This window comes from Lepisosteus oculatus, chromosome 7, assembly GCF_040954835.1.
Source record: "Lepisosteus oculatus isolate fLepOcu1 chromosome 7, fLepOcu1.hap2, whole genome shotgun sequence".
NCBI classification, from domain to species: domain Eukaryota; kingdom Metazoa; phylum Chordata; class Actinopteri; order Semionotiformes; family Lepisosteidae; genus Lepisosteus; species Lepisosteus oculatus.
In genome coordinates, this window is record NC_090702.1 from 9,724,015 (window position 1) to 9,744,732 (window position 20,718).

The 20,718-nt window shown below is 35.8% G+C and overlaps 1 protein-coding gene across 2 annotated transcripts in view; it reads right to left on the reverse strand.

The window, feature by feature from the left end:
* chrm2a (cholinergic receptor, muscarinic 2a) overlaps positions 1–20,718 on the reverse strand; it is a 191,354-nt gene that overhangs the window by 37,365 nt on the left and 133,271 nt on the right. Inside the window, exon 2 of one of the 2 annotated variants that reach the window (XM_015353107.2) lies at positions 12,387–12,425. The exons of the other annotated variant lie outside the window; for it this stretch is intronic. The gene's annotated coding sequence lies outside the window, so the exon portion shown is untranslated. The remainder of the gene's footprint in view (positions 1–12,386; positions 12,426–20,718) is intronic. 2 annotated transcript variants of the gene reach the window in all.

Consider the following 20,718-nt stretch of genomic DNA (forward strand, 5'->3'; position numbering starts at 1 on the left):
TATACTTAACATTCACTTTATATTCATGATCTCTTAAACCCGTTGCAGTTTTGCTACCAAAAAACAAACAAGTTGCACCACAATTGATTAGTAGCTGCCCAGCACACAGAAGCATTTCAAACTATTGCATCACCATTTGTACTGGGGATGTATCAGATATTAAACTGCGATACAGTGATTCCTCCTAGTTTTCCATTGCAGAGTAAGCGATGTATGAAGAGGGGCAGGAGACTGCAGCTCACTGCAGAAGACAGATTGGAATAGCAAACTGCAGGTGTAGTTATGAGCTACCCAGAGTGTGTTACTTATGGTAAAGAACAAAGAGCAGCTACAGCAAATATATATATATATGTGTAAAGAAAGTACAGCCCCTTGTGATTCTATGGTTTTACATATTAAGACATATCTAACCTTCATCTACTCCTCACCTCATCTAACAGTAGCTAAATCTAACCTCATGTGACACACACAAATTTCACTTTGTCTTTATTTGTTAAACAGAAAAATCAGCCAACATTTAGTAACCTTGTGTGATAAAGTACAGATACAGCCATTCAAAATGTGTGGTAAAACCCTGTACTGTGCAAATTTATCTGCAGATTAGCGTGGAATACTGCAGTATGTGATTGGCTGGCTAAAATGACTGACAGGCGGTACTCCGTGTGCGTTGGTCGTTAGTGAAATGACTGCTTCATTTAATGTCTTAAATGTCTAACTGTGTACGTTTAAATCCGCTAAATATTGAATATTGATATAGAATTTTACAACTAAAGGGAAATTTTGGTAGCCGAGCATAAAAATAAGAGGAGCATAATGTCTCTGAACGTCATAAATGATGTTAATTATTCATACAGATGCAGCCATTCAAAGTGTGCCATACAAACCCGTACTGCAACTACCTACGTGATACCACAGTATGTGATTGGCTGGCCAAAATGATCGACAGGGGCACTCGTGGTGCATTGGTCGGTAGTGGAAAGATTTAATCTCTTTACTGTGCACATTTTAATCTGCTTAGTATTGAATATTTATATGGAATTTTACCACTAAACGGAAATTTTAGTAGCTGAGCATAAAAAGAATAGGAACATAACGCATCTGAAGGTCATAAAATATTAATTTAGGAACATAAACATATTATGTCAACTATATGTTGCTGGTATTGTTTAAAGAAAAAATACAAACCAGTATTCCATTTCTCCCTAAACATTTTAAGCATAAAAGTCTTACATGTAGTTATTTTGGAAATGTTTTTACGTGCTCCTTCTGACCATATTACTGTACGTTTATATATTTTGTGAGAAAAGTGATAGTTTTAAGCTTTTCTGCAAATACGCTTGTTGTTGGAGTAAACAAAAGCATACTTTTAGAATTTGATTAATAGGGAATAAATTATGGAATAGTGTATCTAAAGAAATTATTTACGATATAATTATATTCAGGTACTATACCCCAAACAGTAGTATAAGACTTCTTATTGATGTGTGTATGGCTGTTTCACCACCATACTATGTCATTGTGTCTATGGCATGATTGCTTAAGTAACCAACTTATAAGTGTAAAGTTTGGTGTTCAAATCCAGCAATTACTATGAGCTTTCTTTTAACAAATAAAAATTTCTTTGAAAAACTAAAATAGCAAATATTATGGGCATTATATTGACATTTTATATTTCTAAATATCACAACATGTTCGTACTGTATGTACACAGTGGTACCGCAGGGTGTAGGGCGCAATTCTACGTATGCCCGAAATCCCTACATTAATATTGTATATTCGCCTGGCGCTGTGCAGTTTTCATATCTCTCTCTCTCTCTCTCCCTCCCCCCTGGTATGCTGGCTGTGGCGAATTTCACTCCACTGTCTGAGTCTGTGTCTACATTGTTTGTAAACACAATTCACACTCAACCACATCATAGATCAGTCCCAGTATATGAGATATTGCTGTTTGATCTTTGATCTGAACTTTAATAGAGAGCTTATCTCTATTAATATAACTATCGATTGGTATTAAATGCAACTTTTTTGTATAAATGACACTTTTCTAAAATTTATTTAAAAAATAAAAAGGATTACTCCAATCTTTCCATGTTTGGTCCCATGAGGAAGTAGTATACGCTCCTGCTTTGTTTCACAATGGTATGAAAAATAAATCTAAATAGTGAGAAAGCTATGCTTGAAGTGAATTAAGGGACCTAGAATGCAAAGATAATGAATTACATTGCGTTGTCAGATAGTGGATTAATAAAGGCATTTAATAAAACACGCGTTTGCGATTTTAATCAAAATGGGGAAAATGGGGTTAGACCATTAGCAATACGCTTCCTCGTGATCATCTTAGAATCGATGAATAAGCTGCAAGTTTTTTTTATACATAGCATTCAGAAATACAATCGAAAATAGTTTTGTGGTGTATGCATAGATGAAACTTTTCTAAAATGTATAACAAAATGAATGACTATTAAAATCTGTAATCTGTCATCTTTCCACGTGTAATGCCATTAGAAAGTAGAATAAGTTCCTGCTTTGTCTAACGATGGTATCAAAAATCAAACCTGTGCTTAATGATAATTAAGGGACTTAGAAGTCAAAGAAAATTATTTACATTGTTTAATTTTAAACACTAAGTTATGAATGCAATTGGTGCTTTACAGCCATTGTGAATTACTGAGCTCCACGCTTCCTCCTTCCCAGTGCTACCTCCCCCTCTGACACAGCACAGTGGGTGGCACGCTGTTTTCAGAGCCTCTGATTGGGGAAAAAATACCTGGTGATCTGTTCTACATACCAGGAAGACAACAGACTATGATTTTTTATATTCAAAACGTGTGTTGTTTTTATGAAATTCATGTATTTTAAATGTTTAATTAAGAAGTTTTATAAATACCAATACCACCCATATACAGTTTACATTATATGTTTATGTTCCTAAATTAATATCATTTATGAGCATGTGAAAGGCATGGTGAATCGGAGATTCTCAAAACTTACTTTGTATGATTGGAAATGAATATGTGATCGGAATCAAGGGAATCAGTGTGAATTTTAATACTAATTAAATGATGGTGGGCACCTTCCACCCCTCTACTTTTCTCAGAGTAGAATAGGCTAACCTTCGGTGGATCTTTAGTTTTTTTTTTTAACATATCTCCCTTTTTATGAAACGACATGGTTGAAAACTGTTCCAGAGCCACCGTCATTTCATCAATGAAAAGTACATCATGAAATGCCTCTCCCTGTTTAATCCATTAGAAAAAAGAAAAGGAGTATAAAGTGTCTGATGGTCATAAACTATATTAGTTTAGGAACAGCACAGAGATATTTTTTTAACTGCACTACATTGGAAAGAATAGCATAGCGCATTTTTTTTTTACTCCCTGGCAGAAACGGGCTTCCATAAGAATCAGAAGAGCTTCTGGGAAATACATTTTTCCTGCATTAAAGTTTAACTCATTCAGAACAAATTTTTTTATTTCTTTTTTAAGCCATTTTTTTTATCACGCTCGAAAATTCTTTTGCTCATATCTTCAGAAGAGAAACAGAAAGCTTTCAAACCAAATGTATTTCAAAGACGACGACTTGTGAAAATGTTCACAGCTTGCACAGAAAACTATCAGTGAGCTAATTCTCTTTTTTTTCATCGATGCGTAATTACGCACGAGCAGGAATCCGAGCCATTTTCACCCAAAAGGAACAAGAAAAGGAGCATTTTCAGAGAGCATTTAGTTTTTGTTTACATATAATAAGTGATTAGATTTATGAACAATCTAATTTCTTCTTCTTTTAAACAGTGAAATTCCAGCTGCAAAAAGATCGCACCAGAGACTAGAGCACTAGTTCTCCTTGTCATAGACTTTCAGCAAAGGGGGTGAATTAAGCAATGTCAAGTGCAATAATTCAGTGATCAGTAATAACATCTTAGAAATTTTAAGCTGAAAAAAATTAAGGCAAATGAAACCAAACAGAAAAAAAACATGACCAGACAGTACAGAGGGATGCAGAACACTTGCAAAAGCTTAGATATACAACAAATCATAGAAAGGTGTGTTACAAAAAAACACGTAAAACTGAAGGAGATTTGGCAGGGAGTTAGGGTCTTGAATAATCAGGTGTATTTCTGGTAGGGAGACTACGAAGGATAGGATAGGATAGTCATAAAATTAGCACACATGAGAAACAGAGAAATTAGGAAAGAGAGCCCTTATATGAATTAATAGCAAACACGGTTTCATGAAAGGCTTCTCAAACAGTTGGACATTCAGGTAGATTGCTAGGGGAAAGCATTTGTAAATATATTTTGTTAAAGCAAGTCATTTTTTTGCAACACATCAAAGGCATTTTTCCAAGAAAATCATTTAGCCTTTTCAACTAATAGAACTACTAAATAAATATATAAATATAGAAATCTAAAGATTTTTTATTCAATGTTTGTATTAGGATGAACTAAGGCCTTGGCATCTGTCAGGTTGAGCTCAGTGTATATTTTGTCACAGAGTTAGTACAGGATGTTACCAGTGAAAACAGGTATTTATAAATGACCAATTTCAAGAAGGAGGTTTTTAATCAAATCAAAATAATTATAAATCAAGCAGGATAGTGAAAGCACAGAAAATAGGTAGTTAGATCCAGATCCAGAGAAGTGGAAAGGCTGACTCCTTAAACCAGCACTATAAAATAATTTATCCTCAGTGAGATCCTGCCATCTCATAGTGGATTTAAATCACTGTGTACACAGTAGTTACACAGTGCCTTTAGTTCCATCTATTTTCTAAACTCTTTATCCTTTACAGAGTAGCTGGAGTCTATCCAAGCAAGAAGTGGATGCAAGGCAAAATACACTCTGGACATAGTGTCAGTCCATCACAGGGCAGACAAACAGACACAAACACACACTTAAACCAGGGTCAGTATTCCCATAAGCCAATTAACCTACCAGTATGTTTTGGACTACAGGAGGAAATTAGATTACCTGGCGAAAACCCACATGAACCCAGAGATAACATGCAAACTCCACACATACAATACCTCAGGAATTGAAGCTAGGGCCTCAGCACGGCAAGATAACAAAGCTAATCACTGCACCACCATTAAAAATGGATGGATATGTTAGTCATCTTTCTAGTTCAAAGAGTTTCATGCATAATTTAATTTTGAAAGCCTCAGAGACATCTGGTGCTACTGTGAAAAAACATACAAAAAGTATGCTAACCACTGTGCCATCCGATTCCTTAGCTAATATATTTAAGTTTTTTAAACAGTTTAGATTGTTATTAACTGTTGATTGTTAGCAAAATATTTTAAATTATATTTTACCCCATTTTTTCTTTATTTTGTATTTCATTTATTATCTGATTATTATCAGATTTAACATACATTTAAACAATGATTTGTAAATTATTTTTTTTACAAGATGCAGAAAAAGTGCTTTAATATTATTGAATACTAATAATTTATGTTCACACCTGACTTTCTCATTTAGATGTACTTAAAACGTTGAAGTAAGTGTGCTATAACATTTAGAAATACAATTGAGAATAGTTCTGTGGCATTTGTATAGATGACACTTTGCTAAAAAAATGTTTTAAAAAATAAAAACGATCACAATCAAATCTTTCCACGTGTGATGCCATTAGGAAGTACAATAAGCTCCTGCTTTGTTTAAAGATAGTATGATCTAAATGGTGAGAAAGGTATGCTTTAATTTAATTAAGGGACTTGGAAGACAAAGATAACAATTTACGATTTGTTTTATTTTTAAAAACTAAGTGATTAATGCAGCCCTGATTGGTGCCATTCGCACTCCGTGCTTTAGAAAGCTCACTCATGTTGTGCTCCTCCTCCTCCCTCTCTCTCTGATTGGGAAAAAAGACCTGCTGACCTGTCCTACACAACAGGAAGAGAAGAGAATGTGATTTTTCCTGTATGACATTTATGAAATTCAAGTATTTTAAACATTTAATTCAAAAGTAAAAATCTTACAGCCGACACAAAGATTCTAAGATGATCAAGAGGAAGAAAATTCACCCATTTTTCCAGCATAAAAGTTTTTTTAACTATATAAACTAGTTTTTTTACAGCATGTTAAAACCAGAGCCCACTGTAAGTTACCAAGTTAAAGACTTTGATGCACAAAATATTTATGCATAATTAAATTATTTATTAAGAAGGTGGAATATGTGTACTTTTGTCCAACTGAGCAATCTTGCTTTAATCAAATATACCAACTTTTTAATGTTAAATGTTTAACATGCTGTAATACACCGTTTAAAAAAGCCTAAACAGTATGCAACTTAAATTCTTAATTGGAAAAAGATTGTCCCTCAGCAGTGATTCGAAACCAGGCTTTTTCTGGCGACAGCTCAAATGCTTTAGATAAGACGTTAATCTTTATTAGCTCCACCTGGCGGTTTTACAAGGTACTTCTGGGTACTATTATCCGATTTAAAAAAACATGTGGTGTGTTGCGCTACGTCCACCACAGTTTTAATGCAGCGTTCCTCGCTCATTTTAAATGGCTGGATCTGTAAGTGCACCATCTATGCTTCCATTTCAGCTAAGAAGGTAACTAGAATTAGGTGCTACTAAATAAGCGCACATGATTAGTGATCATCAGGAAGAGCTTTCACCTGTATATAAAATCAGAGGCTTTGTCTGTTTCTGATAGAAGTGCTAATCTGCCTTTCAATCATGCTGCCTTGGGAATGTGCCAAGGAAACTATCCGAGGGTTTACAGAGGAGAAAGACACTGCCCTGCTTTTTTATCTATTACAGATAACTATATATATGATATTTTTTGTGTTAAATTAAATTAGATTCTGGTAAATTGTACTCAATTATTCAAACCAATTACAGTTTTTATTCAAATAGTGAATCAATTTATTTATAATTCAGTTACAATTTAGCTAGAACTACATTTATTATTAAGATGAATATTTAACATACTGTGATATTTAAAATTAATAAGAAAGTCAATGTAGTATATGTATTATTTATTATTTTTTATTATAAGAGAGTCTTTATTATCTCCAGGAGGCAATTTGTAAAAAAGAAAGTATAATTTGTGCACTGGCCAGGAATTGAACAGAGGCCTACAATGTGGCACACTAGAATTCTAGCGCTGAACCATCAATGCTTCATTCTGATTGGATTACTGAATTTGTGGGACAGTATAGGGCCTTTGGGAATGTACTGTAAATCCATGAATGTGTAAGGTGACAAGACGTTGGTGTTTTAAATGTTCAATTTATATAATGTTTGACTGAAACCTCTGAAAGTTTGTAAGCAACTGTGAGTTAGTTCCCCGCAACTGGCTGTATCACCTGTATTTGTGTCCTGTGTCACTAAATTACAATATCAGGAAAACAGAATATCAGTGTTTTCTCATATTTCATGTTTTTTCACTCTTGTAAAATAAACCATTTAAAATTAGAGGTTACTGTATGTGTGTGTGAACTGGACTTCTCAGTATCAATGCACCACCAGATTTGTTTTCTTTCAAAGCTCCAATGTTTAAAAGACAGCTCCTTGTGAATTTTAACAAATTTTATTTAAATCATATTTAGACATTTTTAGACTGCTTAGCTTTTTGCATATGCACAATCATCAATTCAAATTGGAAAATTACTGTTCAACAGGTATTTATGCAAAATACCTGCATAAGACCATGTGAAGCAGAATATCACAAACTCAAAATAGGTTACAGTCACAGTATGCATCTTGTGTGAGAATTGGATTCAACCTCTTTAATTAATCTGTGTACAATAAAAAATGATTCTGTTAATGTTGTCTTTTAATGGCTAAAACAGAATATCTTACCTAAAGATATAGGAGACATATTTAATTTTGCTATTCACGCAAATGTGTGTATTCCAAAACAAAATATCCACCCCCATTACATACAGAAATTAGGTACACTAACTAACCAGAGTGTGTTACAAAGAGCAAAGTTTTTTGTAGAAAATCATGTGGTTACGCCAAAATAATGGGGTTATATCTCAGAAATGAAAGCAGCTTGGACGCTACTTTCAAGGGCACAAACGAGCACTAACAAATGAGAACTAACAGTTTGGTTACACACATCCATTCATCCATTTTAACTCCGCTTTTCCCGGTGAAGGTTGCAGTAGTGATGTTACAACCTCCCCTAAAAAAGGTCCTTCAGTGTATATCTCGGGAATTAAAGTAGCACAAAAGTTACTTTCAACACTACACACATTAAAAACAGTACAGAGTACAACTCCTTTTTTAATTTTGAAGCGGTCTGTTACATCAACTACAGTATATGAGGTTGATGTAACAACTGATGTAATCTGAGCTGTGATTAGTGTTGTTCTTGCAGACCACCTTCATCTAGATGCCATTACTAGCACCAATAATTTGCAAGCGATCACTTAAATTATATTGCATAAATATGCAGAATACTGTACCTCAACGGCAAATTGCTATAACAGTCATTTAAATATACTAATAGAAATACAGTGGGGACGTGTATTAGTTCCAATGTAACAATGTAACAATGTAACTTAAACAAGCGCCGTCCTTCAGATGAGACGTAAAACCGAGGTCCTGATTCTCTGTGGTCGTTAAAAATCCCAGGGCATTTCTCGAAAAGAGTAGGGGTGTAACCCCGGCGTCCTGGCCGAATTTCCCATTGGCCCTTATCAATCATGGCCTCCTAACAATCCCCCTCTATGAATTGGAAATCTCCTCCCCATGGATAGCTGATGTGTGGTGAGCGTTCTGGCGCACTATGGCTGCCGTCGCATCATCCAGGTGGATGCTGCACATTGGTGGTGGTGGAGGGGATCCCCATTACCTGTAAAACGCTTTGAGTGGAGTGTCCAGAAAAGCGCTATATAAGTGTAAGCAATTATTAATTATTACTATTATTATTATTATAACTTACTGTGCAGTACATACATGATGGACAGGGTCATTCAAATCAAAATATTTTAATCTGGCTTCCATTTTATTTTTTTACAGTATATGTGTATTTGCCTTTAAGTACAGTATGATACAGCATTGTTATAAAGCCACTACAGAATGTGTATATTTTTATAATAAAAAACCTGCAATAAAAACCTGTTTATACAGTAATTACTATTTATACATAATTGCCAATAATTTTGCATACTGTAACGCATATGGCTGACAGGTACTGTGTAAGAGCCGGCTTACCAGAGCGGTGACATCGCCGCTCTTCCCTGCAATGGCAGGACCACAGCCCCTGGGCTGTGGAGAGATCTGTCTTTAGCTCACCAGGCTGGGTTCGTGTTGAGTGATGGGGGAGTCCCAGGTTTGAGCCCCCAACGGTGCGGGGCTGACCTAATGCAGCAAGGGTGCCCACCTGAACCCCCGTTGCGTTACAATACTCTATGTAATTAACAACAGATAATTCTATTAAACAGGGCAGTGTGACCATATTAGTCTATACAATATTGTGATATAATGTAGTTTGTGATTTTGAGTTGTGGTGGCAACATGGCAACAACATCTTGTCTCAACAGCATAATTACTCACTGAGTCGCATAGATCTGTAAGCCTAACTCATAGCAAATGACAACTGCCTCCAGAGCTCTCATTCTCCTTCCCTCTTATACAGGAGCCCAGACAAAGTCTGAAAAACCTTTTTCCTTCTGGTTGCTCTTAACCTTCTCAATTCCAAGGGAGTGGCCGATTCCACACAGAGCCTACCGAATCTGTTCCTTTCCTCATACAGTATATATATTCCTCATATACTGTATCTAATGTACAAATTAAGCACAGTTATGATTCATTTTAAACTACCTTTTCTTATTAAACAAGTGTCTTCCCAGAACAAACTGTGTTGAAATGTTAATACATCTATAAGACAGTTATATTCCTTTTATCACTTTATAACTGATGAAAACAATAATCAAAGTAATCAAAGTGAGAATGTTCTGTTTTGAGACACTTGTACTATGATACAGTAAGTCTAACAAGAAGAACTGTTTGGTAGTGAGAGCTGGCTTTGGAAGGGACATCCTTAAATAAAGTATAAATAAATATGAATTATATTTGTATAATATAAAACATAGCCATTTGTCAGTCCAAGGGCTGAATGTTTTAAAAGGAATACTAACTACTCAAAGGTACATAAAGATGAGCATGGATGGGAATCCTGAATGTGAAAAACTTACTACATAGTCCAAACAGCATTAACCTGCAGTCACATTGTTTGCTTATTCCTTTCTGGATAATTATTTTAACCTTGAGTTGTATTGTTTAACCACATTAGCAGTGTCAGTATGGAGCACTCTAGGATACATAGATATCCAAGAAACCTCCCCAATGTCTGGATACTGGATACAACACTATTACTGTAACTGTCAAGTGCCTTTTTTAACCAATGATAATATACTAAGTTTATTAGTGCTTATCCCCAAAGGGCTGGTTGCATTTGAATCCAACCTCTGAAGGACAAACTTTACATTGAAATATTTTTTATTACAGTATATGCCATTTGCAAGGAGGACAGTCTTCACATTACTAAAACTGCATATGTGTTCTAGCAGCTGTCTTTTTGTTCCCATTAGTTTCTTAGCCTAGGAACAGATTGTGTATCAAAGACTGAATGTCTCCTGAAGAAATAACAGAACCTCAGAGGTGTTAGCTTGACTCTACAAAAAAAACAACAACAACCAATTCCACAGGTGAAATTAGATTCCTTTCAAACCTCCATCTTAGTTAGCTTTGTTTGCTTTAAAGCCTTAAACGCCTCCAATCTGTTTTGATTTCTACTATTACTACAGAAGCAGGCACCTAGAATGCCATCAAAATTCACATTAGCAGAAAGAGCACTGTGGTATGCTATCATTCTGTTTAACATGCTGAATTCAGCCCTCAAGAGAAGATCCATAAGTGGCACTTGAATTATGTTAGATGTTACTGAAACCTTACAGTAGTTTCATTCAATGTTTTTGTTAGTCTCATAATCATAGTTCTTGAAAACATAACATATTGTATATAAACATATAAAATACATAGCCTAACTACCATTTTACATGGCTGTACATTTTCTAAAAGGGGATTACATGCTCTGAATCGAGCTTACTGTAGATCTATTAGATTGAAAACTCTTGCATTAGACTGCTCTGTATTGTATTGTATTTCTGTCTACTTTTTAAAATCAGTTTAATTTGAAATAATGTAACTACTGTAAATGAACATTTTGGTATCTAGAAACAAAATTAACCAAAATATAATCATGTTTTCAAAATTTATTAACAATATTATTTTATTAACACGAATATAATGTATTTATATAGCCGGTAGTGGTAGGTGAAAATAAAAAATAAAGTACAAAATAGTATTCTTCATTATTCTTCAACTTCTTTAACTCAGTCAGTCACTTGTTGTGATTATATAGGGAAAGTTTTGTCATGCTCATGGAACCCAGAGTGACAAGTGCTAAGTTGCAAAATTCTTGCCTTTCATGCAGGAGGTCTGGGTTTGATCCCACCCAATATGCAAGCTGTATTTCTAATAAATTGTCTCTTGGGAATAATAATGACTCCATAATAATAAAATATTATACTGTGAATAATATGTAGCCATATTTTTTTTTAATTAATTTTAATTAGCATAAATGAGCATATGTCATTTTATATAGAATACTATGTACTGTATATGGGATAAGTGATCTGAGCAAAAGACAAGCCTTCAGGTTTTACTATTCCCAATCCAGACTGTGCCCATTGATACATAAAGTGTTATAACAAAGCTGACTCTCTTCTGCTGTGTCTTGACACTGGGTGACAGTTTTGATCCATTTTATTTTTAATTTTGAAACAGCAAATGGTGAGACCACCATTGTGGAACACACCTTAAGTCCAAAATCCAGCACTGAATTCACCTGTTCCTTATTAATTACTCCACTTAGTCTGTGGTGTGTGCACTGGTCCTATCCGCACATGACCACTGTAACTAACTTTTAACTGGTCTCCCTGCTTATCTTATCCACCGCTTTGCTCTTGCTTTTTTTATTTCAGTTTTATTTCTGTAGTGTATTTCAATTGCAGTATTATTGTATTTCTCTTTAGTGCATTTTTAGTACACATGGGACCAATGTGTATTCAGTTTTTCTCTTTAAAAGAGACCACCACAAATAAGTTCAATATAGACAGTAATAAACTGCTTTAGGTGATTAAGAGACGAGTTGGAATGAAAAACTTCAAACACACCAGTTCACCAGGAGAAGACATGGAAAACCATGCCTTAGAGGTTGCCAGCCACTATCTAACTGGGTGAACACAAAATGTAATGTGGAGCTACACCATGAATGTGGTGGTGTTACATTACCAGGCACTCACCTACATAAATTGACACACCATGCCCACAGAGGATAATTTAGAGATGGCATTTACCTGGGCAGCAGGTTTTGGGACAATGGAAGGAAACTGGCACTGGAAGGAAACCCAAACAGAAATAGGAAGTAAACATAAAATCTATACAAAAGACACCCCAGTCAGGAACCCAGGACCGAAAAACTGTGAGGGAGCAGCAATGACCTCTACACCATACTGCAGCTCTAAAAAAATTGATAATTTACTGAAAATCTGTTCAGTATTTCAACTTAAAATGCTAAAATGTATTTCATTTCTTATTGTCTGTTTTATTTCTAGGATTTATATATCTTCCTAAAAGCTATTTCTTAAGTTTCTAACCTCATTTAACAGGCAAGGGACCTTTTCCTGTGTGTGTTATAAAAATTGTATTTATACAATGAGATGTATATTCATATCATTGCAGAAGAAATTTTGATGGTCTACATAAACACTTAACAATATGAACTGTACCATTTACATCTTATATTTGGAGATACAGAAATGTCTTAATATGAATATTTCTCTTGCTCTTCATGAATTACACGCACAGTTACTTGCGAGGTTCTTTAGACTTAAATGTGATTTAGACTTATTGAATATATGTGAAACTGAAGCCTTCACAATTATGGAGAGGCTCTGTTCTAAAGCTGTTTACAAGAAACAATGCTCAATCTTAATTCTGAAGATCTGTGTACCATCACTGTCACTGACATCAGACTGTTACCCACTCCACACAATTCTCTTTGCGGAGTGGATAATGCTGATGTGCTCTTTCTGTGTAAGGAATGCTGTAGCACTCATTATGATACAGAGAGATACTGTAGCTAAAATGGAAAAAAGATAAAGCCTTTTTCTCAACTTAATTTTTTAATCCACTGAATTTTTCTTCATCTTAATGCAGCCTTTCTTGACTTCAATTTAAAATGCTCTTGACTGATCATTGAAGCAGGGAGAGCAGCTGAGAGTGTTCTAGTTAGATATATGTTATTTTCAACCTGCAATACATGATTTAGAATGCAGAATGTAGGCTTGCATTACAGTAACAGTCTAAACTATCACCCTTTGTTGTTCCTTGCCTGTCTTTTCAGAAAAAAAGGATTCAATTTTATAACAATTTTTTATTTTATAGGGGCGGAGCGGTGGCTCTGTGGCTAAGGATCTGCGCCTGTGACTGGAAGGTTGCCAGTTCAAATCCTGCAGCCAGCAGAGGAATCCTACTCCATTGGGCCCCTGAGCAAGGCCCTTAACCCTAACTGCTCCAGGGGCACTGTACAATGGCAGACCCTGCACTCTGACCCCAAGCTTCTCTCCCTGTCTCTGTGTCTGTCTCCATGGAGAAAAAGCTGGGGTATGCAAAAAGACACATTCCTAATGCAAGAAATTGTATAGGGCTAATAAAGAAACATTATTATTATTAACATTTTCATAATTTACATATTTATAATAATTGCATTCTGGACACTCCACTCAAAGCGCAGATAATGGGGACTCCCCTCCACCACCACCAATGTGCAGCATTCACGTGGATGATGTGACGGCAGCCATAGTGCATCAGAACACTCACCACACATCAGCTATCAGTGGGGAAGAGGACAGAGTAATGAAGCCAGTTCATAGATGGGGATTATTAGGAGGCAATGATTAGATAGGGCCAATGGGAAATTTGGCCAGGACACTGGGGTTGCACCCCTACTCTTATAGAGAAACGTCCTGGGATTTTTAAAGACCACAGAAAGTCAGGACCTCAGTTTTCATCTCATCCGAAGGACGGTGCCTTTTTACAGTATAGTGTCCCCGTCACTATAGTGGGCCATTAGGACCCATACAGACTTCAGGGTGAGGACCCCCTGCTGCCCCCACTAACACCTCTTCCAGCAGTACATTTAGTTTTTCCCTGGTACTGACCAGGCTCACACCTGCTTAGCTTCAGTGGGTTGCCAGTTATGATTTGCAGGATGATATGGCTGCTGGCTTATTAATAAACAACATTTATGCCAAGCTCTAAATGAATAGTGACCTACTGGATTTGTTTCTTTTAAAAAAATATCAGAATCACTTTTTTTCGATTAATCCACCTTATTCTCGTTTCGGCTCATGGTTGTGTGCACATGGTGGGAGGGGAAATGGTGAATGAGGAAGTTTAGGCAGAAAAATTTTAGCAGCCAGCTTTTGAGCCATACTTTTAACACATCATAGACTATGCAGTACAGTACAAGAGGTTCAGTGCTGATTGGAGGATTGGTGTTTCTCACACTGACAGTACCACATGCCTGCATAAAATGGGAAGTCATAGATGTCACAGTGTTATCAGGGGCTGAGAGAGCCCTGTCTAACTCATCGCAACACACTGCTTGATGAGAAGACAGACAGCTAAAGCCACTGCCAGTTTCAACACTGGTCCTCATAATAGTATCCATTAACATGATAGGAAAGCAAACTGAAAAATGAATTGATCCTGAGGACTAAAAAGTGATCTAAGCATATTGTGCAGGCTAAAGTCATAATGATCAAACATGAAATCAGCATATACTTGTGTTGGTGCTCCTGTCTCTCTAAATACCTTAATCTAAATATAAACTACAGTACTTATTGAACCCAGTCCTACAAATTAATGAAAATGACATTCAATGACTATTACTTAATAGGTAAAATCATATCCCAACCAAAAAAAATCCTTAGAAGCTGTACAGTACTGGCACTTAGTATCTGAAACACAAGACGTCTGAGAGTCAATACAGTAGAGCCCCGAAGAGTGTGTGGGACTTATCATAATTTGTGCACATATGGAACATTTTGTTTCTGCTGCGGGTGGGAGAGAAATTTGATCTACTGATCTAAGCACCTGGGACCAGGTAATTAGATATTAGATATAGTACTCATAACCTTTTAATTTGCAAAGGATGTACTGATAGCCCAGATTTAGGAATCGACTTTCTCAATTTATCAGTAACAATCAAACAACTTAAACTCCTGTAAATTAACACATGTGCTGCATTTCAGTAAAGCCTGTAAAAGCACTAATGTAGCATTGTAGAATGCAGAGCAGAAGGAACAGTTATCAACATTCTTTTTAGATATAGTAACTTGAACTAAAGTAATTGAAAGTTTTTTTTTTGTTTTTGATAGGCTTTTTACATTTCTCTTTTTTTTAAATTGTAATGGATGTTTAAAACCGAGTTGGGTTTTGTGAGTGGTATTGTGTACGAAGTAGAAATTAATTTAATCAAACATGAGTATGTGGTCCTCAATTGCATTAATTGGTAGACATGGTTGACAATGTTGTAGATAGTGGTGGGATTAAGACAGAGAAAACAGTCCTGGTCCAAGTCAAGGTATCTGTTGATACCAAGTAGCTGTTGAAATATTTGTCAGAGTCATTTATAGCATCTTTCCAAATGTGTTCTCCTGACACAAACTGTCTGTCTTATGTAAGAAACCCCTTCAACAAGCAAGGCAAGATTATACTTGAAAAGGACTGGAAAAACAGAAGAACTGCATGTGAACTGAACTAAAGATTACTGTAATTCACTGACAAAATAAAAAATATGCATGTATATATGTATCATATTTTATTTATGGTTTGTGATGTTTGCTAAATAAATCGGAGCTCAAAATCCACCATTCTAAAAATTATTATTTAATTATAACATTTGTTATTAAATTATAACATTTACATGTAAATGTCATTATGGGCAAAATATAATATCAGTCTTATATAACATTTTTGTTTGTTTTGACCTATTATTATAACGTGGGCAGCATCTGTTCCATTTTTCATCCCCTGACAGTGCCCTATAATTCAGTTCTACTGAAGTTGTCAAAACGTTTAACAAGACTGAGTGGCTTTGTGATAATTGATTTGTATACTTGTTTTACATTATTGGATTAAAAAACATAAAAAATAATGAAAACAAAACTGTACATTTCTATTAAAAATGTAGTGTGAAAATGACACTTATTTTACTTATATCTGGTCCTATATTGTTGTTGTGTTTGGGTATCCAAGCATCCATTAATTTTACCACTAGGGTATCTTTAATTCCAAAAATTATGTAATCATTTTTAGTGTCTAATTGCCCAGTACTTACAATTTGTTATTTTTACACTATATGTGGATGGAAAGGTGACCAATAAGCAAGGGTGTCATTAATCTAATTTCTGACACTGCACGCTTATTTCTTTCAGTTGTAGCTCCTCATATCGATCACTAACCGACCTTTGTGCTCCTGTGAGACACATACTGCAAACGAAAAATGGGTCTGTTTTTATCTTGCTGTGTCACATTATCACTACATGATTCACACGCAACTCACTCTGCTGGAAATCCCACTTAATATCCTCTTAACTACCTCTTCACTTTGAGAAAAGCCAACACAGGCAATGGGTACAAAATCCAAATAAATAACTTTTGTACCATTGAAAAGACCTGAAAGACCTTATCTCCACAGATAATTCATATTTCAAGAGGAACACTTTAAAAATTCTATTTATTATTCTGTATTTAATAAAGATCTCTGCAGTTGCAGATCCAAATTTAATCAAAAGTATACAGAGCATCAAAATAAACTTATTATTAGTTGTTTTTGGCATAATTTTTAATTTGATTATTACTGTGGTACACTTGAGTGACCTGCATTATCACCTCTTAAGTTAAAGAGACCAAATAATGCAAAGCCTGGTAAAAAATGAAGAATGAAAAGCAATGGAAGAAATAATTATATCCTGATTATAAAGAGAACAACACTTTGTGCCATTGGTATGGTTGATGGTACCACAGCAGGACTTACTGTACCACTTACTGTACCACTGCCTCTTTAGCAAGGTTTTGTGTAGACCACCCTGATAGACATCACAGTGTGGAAAAAACATGCATAACAATAAAATAATTGTTCTGAACAATAAACCAAATGATGGTGAGATCTATGTCTGATAGTTTGAGCTGAAGTGTCTGTTACAGAACTCCACTTGTAGAGATATTTTCAACCTAACTATACTGTACCTCACTACATTAACGAATTCCTATAAATTAATTTGCTTTTGGTTCACTCTGATGTGACAACATTCCAGCTGCTCATTAAAATTACTTTCTTGCGACATAACATAACAGTTGCCATGCCATGGACGCTTGCCAAACTTGAGCAACATTGAACGTTTTTGGGATCAGTTCAGACATGCGACACATGTCTGCCCAAGCTCTATAAGAGGGATGCTCTGTTGATGAAAAATCGTTATCATTGTAACGACTTTACCTAGAGTATGTCATGTCTCTTTATAATTTTAGTGTGTCATGTGACTTCATAAGTCAGTGTTCCTGCTTCAAAAATATTTTATCATTTTCCTAGTAACAAGATGTATGGATTTGCAGCAGTTTTAAATTTCTTTTTATGTGGAATATGTAAGGTATCTTCCAGCAGCACCTTTGTTTTTCCCCAGGAGGTCTCCCATCCAGGTACAGACCAGGCTCACACCTGCGTAGGTTCAGTGGGTCGCTAGCTATGAGTTGCAGGGTGATATGGCTGCTGTATGCCAGCTTGGATATCACTCTACAACTCACAACTGGCAACCCACTGAGCCTGGTCAGTACCTGGATGGGAAACCTCCTGGGAAAAACTAAGGTTGCTATTGGAAGAGGTGTTAGTGGGGCCAGCAGGGGACGCTCACCCTGTGGTCTATGTGGGTCCTAATGCCCCACTATAGTGACGGGGACACTATACTGTAAACAGGCGCCGTCCTTCGGATGAGACGTAAAACCGAGGTCCTGACTCTCTTAAAAATCCCAGGGCGTTTCTCGAAAAGAGTAGGGGTGTAACCCCGGCGTCCTGGCCAAATTTCCCATTGGCCCTTACCATTCATGGCCTCAATATGTGTTCTTCAATATGTTGCAGTAGTTGACAGTATTTGGTGTGTAAAATGAATAAAATATAGAATAGAATCTAAAATTTCTATTTTGGGCTGATTAAATTTGAATTGCTTTCCTTGTGTGTTATAGTGATTGATTCAAGACATTCATCCTGGAAGTCATTATTGAGAAGCAAAAAAAAACATTTTCCAAACTGAAAAAGATCAGTGTCTTTTTTTATGTACAAGGGTAGGGATGAAAGAATTGCTGCTGGAATAGCTTGATTACTTGGCTTCTACAGTAGGTGGTTAATTTATATGTTATCTGTGCTGTAAAATCATGCTGTAAATCTTTTCAGGATACTGACAGACATCATTAAAGATCTGAGCATCTTACCATAACAGACAACGGCAATATCACTCTGCAACCCACTGAAGCTAAGCAACTCTAAGCTTGGTCTGTTCCTGGGTGGAAGACCTCCTGGGAAAAACTAAGGTTGCTGCTGGAAGAGGTGTTAGAGGGGCCAACAGGGAGCCCTCACCCTATGGTATGTGTGGGTCCTAACGCCCCAATATAGTTAGGTGGACACTATACTGTATTAAGGCACCGTCCTTCGGATGAGATGTAAATCCAAGGTCATCACTCTCACCACAGAGATTAAACAATCCCAGGGTGTTTCTTGAAAAGAGTAGGGCGTTGCCCTGGTGTCCTGGTTAAATTTCCCATTGGCCTTTACTTATTGTGACCTCCTAATAATCCCCATCTATGAATTGGCTTCATTAATCTCCTCTCCTCCCCACTAATAGCTGATGTGTGGTGAGCGTTCTGGCACACTATGGCTGCCGTCGCATCATCCAGGTGGATGCTGCACATTGGTGGTGGTGAAGGGGAGTCCCCATTACCTGTAAAGCGCTTTGAGTGGAGTGTCCAGAAAAGTGCTATATAAGTGTAAGCAATTATTAATTATTATTATTATTATTATATGCATATAAGCCTCCTACTGTAAGGAATAATTAATGTTGTCACATAATGAAATATTGCACTCATATAATGAAATATGGCAATTTGGGCTCATTGGATCCCATATTGTCACGGTTGGCATCCCTCCCCCAGGGGGCACTCTTACCATTAGAGGTGATCTTCCCGTGACACATACAGTGTAAATAGTAAAATATATATTGTAGGTAGAAACAGGTACCATGTAATTTTCCATGTGCAACACAAGTCACTAGAAATCTTTTAAAAAAATATAAACATAGATAGCAAACAAAAAGAAGCTCAAACTAGGTCAAAAATGGAAATATTGAGTCTGAAGTCAGGGCAGTCTTCAATTACCTTTCATTTCTAGGCAGAACACTACTGTATGCTATGAGCACATGCTACTGACATAAATTATGTATGCTGTATATTAAACACTGAAGCTTTGCTTTATAAAATTTACATAAATCTCAGGGTATGTCCCAATAGATTTAGGATCCTAAACTGGGGATATTTAGTCAATGATAGAAATTGCTATGTTTATTTCTAAAACAGATTAGCCACATGAGAAATGTTGTTTTAACCAGCTTCATAAATTACAGACTCAGCACTAGCATTTTGTTAAATGAAACATAATCCTTTGACGGATGTGTTAGTTTTTAAAGCATATTGAAGAGATGCAATGAAACATTGAAATTACTCACTACTCTTCTTGCACTAATAAAGTTTGCTTCTATTGTTGTACCATTTGGGTTCTGGGTAGGTTTTGTGATGTTAAAGTCACATTGCAGATTGCACTACAGACTAAAGTCTTCTGCATCATTGGAATATAAATCTAGTAGAAATATGGGACTGAATATGGGACTATATAATTATGTACTGTATACAGTACATATACACATGACAAATTAATAATTACTGTATACTGTATATCCATATTTATAAAGAAATATTCCTACAATCCCTGTAACTGTTAATGGAACTAATATTAATATGGCACTATTATCAATTATAAATTAACTTACAATCTTGACTTACAAATTGGAATGCCAACATGGAGACAAGTTATTTAAAGGCACAACAAAGGTTGTATTTTTCAAAGAAGTGAAGGAGTTTTAATATACAGTGGAAAGCACAATGTTGATACTTTTATATATTCATTTTTTAGATATACAGTATTCAGTTTAATTCATGGCATCCTAAACATTTGTATTCCGAGTAGGGGACATGTCTTGTCCTAACAGAACAAAAATAAGATGAACAATGAGGACAGGTGGTAAGAATACCAGTGTATCATTAGAATATACGCTATCACTGGAATTGTCTCATGGAGTGACATATTATTAATCTTGCACATAATCATGACCTTATCCATTCTTTTTAGAATATACTCTTGTAATCTCTAGAACAAATACCAGATCCCCTGTATAAAGACTAAGACAGCCAGCAGCTGTAGATTTCTAGTGACTTGTATTGCACATGGAAAATTACATGGCACCTGTTTCTACTTATATATTTTACTACTAATAAGGGATCTGAGCCTAAATTCCCATA